Raw genomic sequence first — 6480 nt, forward strand, 5'->3', positions numbered from 1 at the left:
CCTTTAGGGATTGGTTTTCGGCTATAATCTTTCGGTTTTCGGCTATGATCTTTTGATTTTCAGCTATAATCTTCTGGTTTTCGGCTATGATCTTTTGATTTTCGGCCATAATCTTCTGGTTTTCGGCCATAATCTTCTGGTATTCCTTTTCAATCTGGACATTTCTGGTGTTCAATTTGCTTATCAGTTCATTTGGTTTCTGAGCCTCACTTTCCATTTGCAAGATTCTACCTTTTAAACATTTATTTTCTTGCCAGATCTCTTTCATTTTCCTCAAAATCTCAGTTTTGAACTCTTCCATAGCTTGTGAGGAGTTTTCCTTATTTGAGGAGGGTCCGGATGCTTGTTTGTTCTCCTCCTCTGTTTGCTTGGTTGTCTGGATTTTCTCTGTGTAAAAGTTGTCGAGTGTTAAAGACTTCTTTTTCTTGTTGTTATTCTTTCTCTTCTGAGCTTCCTGAGACTGGGTAGCCATAGTTAGCCCAGCAGCTTCTCAGGCTTATCCTCGAGCTCAGGGTCTGTCCGCGGTCTATTGGCTCCTGAGGTCTGAGTTCTGGTTTTTTCCAAGGTCAAGCCCCCTGGTGGTCCCCCTTGCTTGATCCTCTGCCGGAGGTTCCTTTACAAGTCTCAGGGCGCTGCTTCCACAGTCGTACACCTGTCCACGCTGGTTCCCCACTCAGGGTTTCAGAGCTTTAGCTCCTGGCTGTGTCTGCCTCCACCCACGCCTCCGCCCGTGCCTGTGCTCTGAGCCGGCGTTCTGCGCCCTGCGTCCACTCTGCTCCCACGCTCAGATTTCACGTACGTTTTTTGGCTTATTGGGGTCCTAAATCTTGCTGCTCTCAGGAACAGGCCCCAGAGCTGCCAATGATTCGATGGGTGCCCCAAACTTGCTCTATTTCTTTTTAGCTGGCTTTGGCCCTATAGGTGTAGTGTGTGGAGGGGGTGGGGGTAGGGTGGTTGCTCAGCCCGCGATTTAGTGAGAGCTGTTTCATCCCTTTATAGCATGGAAATGCCTCGATTCCACGTACCTTCCACGCTGTGCCCTAATGTGGGGTTCCTCCATTTGTCTGGACTTGTTTTTATGTCCCCTTGAGGAGTTTTGTGTGTTTTGGTCAGGAGAGGTTAAGAGCTGCTTCTTACTCTGCCGCCATCTTAACCCGGAACCTCTCTGGAATCTGTGATTTTATTTTATTTGATTATTAAAATTATTATTAAAAAAACCTTCTAAAACAGAGGGGGAAGGAGTAGACAATCCAAGTTAAGTAACTTGCCCAGAATCACACAGCTAGGAATTGTCTGAGGCCATTTTTGAACCCAGGTCCTCCTGATTCCAGGTCTGCCTGTTTTCTTGTTTTATAACCTGCCTGAGAGTTGGTGAAGCACACTGAGCCGGAGGTGGCCTGTCCTCTCGGTGGGATACCCTCAATCTTGGTATGTCGCATCTACAACACCATATTTCATCCACATATTTCAGAATACAGAGTTGGTGATCACAACTGTAAATGTGAATGGGATAAACTCACCCATAAAGCAGAAGCAGATAGCAGAGTGGATTAAGAATCAGTATCCTACTATATGTTGTTTACAAGAAACACATTTGAGGCAGGGTGACACACACAGAGTAAAGGAAAGGAATTGGAGCAGAATTTATTGTACATCATCTGAAATTTAAAAAGCAGGAGTAGCAATCATGATATCAAACAAAGCTAAAGCAAAAATAGATCTGATTAAAAGAGATAGGGAAGGAAATTACATCTTGCTAAAAGGTACTATAAACAATGAAGTAATATTAATACTAAACATATATGTACCAAATGGTATAGCCTCTAAGTTTGCAAAGGATAAATTAAATGAACTTCAGGAGGAAATAGGAAATGGTAAAACTATACTAGTGGGTGATCTCAACTTCCCCCTTTCAGATCCAAATAAATCAAATAAAAAATAAACAAGAAAAAAGTAAAAGAAATGAATGAAAAGTTAGAACTAATAGATTTATGGAGAGCAATGAATGGAAATAGAAAGGAATATAACTTCTTTTCAGAAGTACATGGCTCCTACACAAAAAATTGACCAGGCCAAAAAACTTCACAACAAAATTCATAAAAGAGAAATAATAAATGCATCCTTTTCAGATCATAATACAATAGAAATTACAATCAATAAAGCTCCATGGAAAGACAATTCAAAAATTAATCAGAAACTAAATAAGATAATGCTTAAAAGGGGTGAGTCAAAGAACAAATTACAGAAACATTCTATAATTTTATTAATAAGAATGAAAAATAAGGAGATATATCAAAATTTATGGAATATAGCTAAAGCAGTCATTAAGGGAAAAATTTATATATCTAAACACTTACATAAATAACATAGAGAATATGCAAATCAATGAATTGAGGATAAAACTAAAAAATTAGAAAAAGGACAAATTAAAAATCCTCAATTAAAGACTAAGTTGGAAATCCTAAAAATTAAAGGAGAAATTAGTAAAATTGAAAGTAAGAGAACCACTGAACTAATAAATAAGACTAGGAGTTGGCTTTATGAAAAAACAAATAAAATAAATAGAGCATTGGTAAATTTGATTTAAAAAAGGAAATAAGAAAACCAAGTCAGTATAGAACAATATTTCACACACTATATCAAGATAAGGTCAAAATGGATATATGATTTAGATATAAAGAGTGATACCATAACTGAATTAGAAGAACACAGAATAATTTACTTAGCAGATCTTTGGAGACTGGAAGAATTTATGATCAAACAAGATAAAAGATTAAAGATATAAAAGATATTTCGTATATTTTATATTTATAAGATACAGAATGAGTAATTTTGATAATATTAAATTTAAAAAGCTTTTGTATAAACAAAACTGATGTAACCAAGATTAGAAGAGAAACAACAAACTGGGAAAAAATGTTATGAGAAATTTCTCTGATAAGGGTCTAATTTCTCAAATTTATAGAGAACGAATTCCATGTAGGAATACATACAAATTTATAAGACTACATGTCATTTCCCAATTGACAAATGTCAAAGGATATGATAAAGCAATTTTCAGATGAAGAAATAAAAGCTGTCAATAATCATATGAAAAAATGTTCTACATCACTCTTGAATAGGGAAATGCAAATTAAAACAACCCTGAGGTATCAACTCACACCTATCAGATTGACCAATATGGCAATAAAGGAAAGTGGTAAATGTAGGAGATGTGGAAAAATTGGGACACTAATGCATTGTTGGTGGAGTTGTGAATTGATCCAACCATTTTGAAAAGCAATTTGGAACTATGCCGAAAGGACTATATAATAGTGTGTACCCTTTGGTCTGGTAATACCACTACTAGTCTGTATCCCATGAAAAAGGGGAAAGGACCTACTCTTACAAAACTATTTATAGAAACTATTTGTAGTGGCAAATTGGAAACTGTGGTATTATCCATCACCTGGGGAATAACTGAACCTTGTGGTAATGTTGGTGATGGAATACTATTGTGCTATAAGAAATGATAAAAGATGATTTCAGAAAAAACTGGAAAGATCTGCAGGAACTGATGCAGAGTGAAATAAGCAGAACTGGGAGATAATTGTATACAATAAAAGCAATATTGTATGATGATTATCTTGAAAACTTGGCTACTCCCAGCTATCTAGGACAATCCTGAAAGACATGACAGGGAATGCTATCCATCTCCAGAGAAAGAAATGTTGGAGTTGTCTTTCACATCAGTGTATTAATGATTTTATTTTGTGGTTTTGGTTTTGTCTGAGTGTGCTCCTACCACTATGACCAATATTGAAGTGTGTTTTGCATGACAATTGAAATGAAAAAAAACCACTATAAATGTTAGATATTATTATTTCTTTGACAATTGAGGAAACTATAGTTGAGAAAAGGTAAGTAATTTAGCCAAGTCATATACATGGTGAGTATATGAGGCAGGGTTTTTGACTCCAAATTCATTGCTGTATTGACTATGTCATGCTGCCTCTATAATTTGACTATGTGTAATTAGAATGTTGTACCCTAAAGATTCCATTTCCCAGAATTCTTTTACTTTTCCCAGAATTCCTTGAATTACGTCCCCACTTTGAAGTCCTTACATTTTGTAAATAAGTTTGCTGTAACCCCTGCCTTTCCTCTTTCTTCTTTAACAACCACAGTCTGGGATCTTCCTCTTTGCTCAGGCTATCACTATCCTTTTCTTCAAGTTATTATTAATAAATTCTTATAAAAATATAATACTTGAAGTATTTGGATATTAATTTTTAAGCTTACATTTACAAATGTGGACATTTGTTAGTCTCTTTTTGAGATTAGGCCTCACAAAAAACTCCAGTTCTGGCTTGAACATTAGTCTTATTGGTCCCAATTGTTTACATTCGTGCTCTCAGTTTCCAGATTGGCTGAACTATTTCAGCTTGCTTCTATACCAGGAATGTTTAGAAATAAGGGAGGCCACAGCAAAGGTCTCCTAGTGGGTGAGCCCAAGGACATATAGAAAAAGTATAACACAATGAAAAGGGAGTTATATCTGTAGTCAGAGGATGTGGTTCAAATCCCACCATCAGCAATTACTAGCAGGGTGATCTTTTATAAACACCTCACCTCCCATGGCCTCAAGCTCTTCATCTATAAAATGAGGAATTTGAACACAGTGGCCTCTGAACATCCTCCAGCTCTTAATCTATGATTCCAGGACTTCGATTTTATGGGTAAGAGCTAGAGGAATTCAGTCTTGCCCCAAGGAAAATAAGCAAGTTATAGTCCCAGATCATCTTCTTTCATAAATCGTGGTGGATGCAGAGAATCAAAGTGCTCTTTGCAGAGATTTGTTGGGCCAAGATGAGTTTCATGTGGGACCCCATCATAGATCAATTTCACAAGGCCATGAAAACTAGATGGAAGTGTACTTGTGTGAGCCTGGTAAGCATCTAAACTATTATATTATATATGATATTGGCCTGCTTTGGTATAACTACAAAATATGGTGATTCAATAAGGATTTTTTCATTGATGGCCAAAGAGCAGAGAAAAGGAAATCCATTAGATAAATTTTCCTTCCTGTTTCTGGTCCTGGTCTGGGACCTATGCCTTATATTCTGTATTAAGCAGGTTACCTACTAGGTGCTTGGGATATATGTCATGTGCTGAAGAACTAGTATCTCTGGCATGAGGGCTTTCTGAGCCCTTTTCAGGGCTGCTCATCCACCTTTGGTGTCTACCTGTTACCCAACTCTTACCCGTAACTCTAAGAAGCAGTAGCATGTACAACAGCCACATCTCAGTTAAATTGTCTTAACAGGCATGCTAAACAGAGTAGAAGGTAACCAATAGGCTTCAAATCCATCAGTGAGTTAGGGGGATATCTACAGCAAGCATGTGAAGACTCCCCAAATAGAAGGGATAGAAGAGAGCACTATGTTCCAAGAGCCATGAAGGAGGCTTAAGAGGACATTGTAGAGGTACTTAGAGCTCATTTAGACATCAAAGATGCCAAAGTCATCCATTGCATCCTGGGATATTACCAGTTGTCCTGACTTTTGCCTTATCACTGGGCTTGGATGACTCTGGAAGAGAGAGTGAGGCTGATGACTTTGTGCAGTTCTGCCTCACTTAAATCCAATGCATGCACAAGTGAAGGCATCATCCTGTGATAGAATTTATCCCCTTAGAAAATGAAGGACAAACAACAACTAGGTGCTTTGGATGCCAGAGATAACAAGAAAAAAAATTTTAAATCCCTTCTTTCAGATGCATTGTGGGAAGATGGCATAAGGCTTTCTTGCCCTCCTAATATTCCCCACAAACAAAGAAAAGTAATTCCACACAATCAAAGCTAAAAGTGGTAAAAATAGACAGGAGTGAAGCTAAATAGCCTGGGAAATCTAGAGAGAAAACCAGGTTTCTGATTTCTCTGGCCTGAGTATACAATTGTAGGCTCTACCAGTAAGAACAGACCAAACAGTAAAATCAACAAAGTAACCCCTAGGGACAGGAATAGGAACTTTTCTCTTTATCTTGTTAGCCTGCATCCTAGAGGATATCCTGGAGGAATCTTCAGGTGGAGTCTGCTTTGTCTGCTGTGACCTCAACTCCTGGCCCACAGTTGGAGACTGAAGGAGTAGATACCAGTGAATTTGCAGGTACTGGCCTCTGAGGCCTCACTGCTAGTGAAGGAATGACTTTAGAGGCCCAAAGAAGGGGGACTGGACACCTGCTCTGCTCTAGGCTGTGGCCATAGAAGGAGAGGAGTGAGGAAGAGTATATGGTTGCTAAGGAACTAGAGCCTAGGAGCTGTGGTCACTCCCAAGAGATCAAAGTTCCTGGTTGCTGCCAGAGGGGGAGGCAGATTGATTTCAGTAGAAGTGGCAGAACTGCTTGCTGGTTCTGGTCAGATCACTTGAGATCAATCATGGATGGGGGCTAGAGCAGGGGACCTGCAATTACATTAAATCCTGGACTATAAAAACTGGA

Source organism: Gracilinanus agilis, chromosome 6 (genome assembly GCF_016433145.1).
Source record: "Gracilinanus agilis isolate LMUSP501 chromosome 6, AgileGrace, whole genome shotgun sequence".
Classification (NCBI taxonomy): domain Eukaryota; kingdom Metazoa; phylum Chordata; class Mammalia; order Didelphimorphia; family Didelphidae; genus Gracilinanus; species Gracilinanus agilis.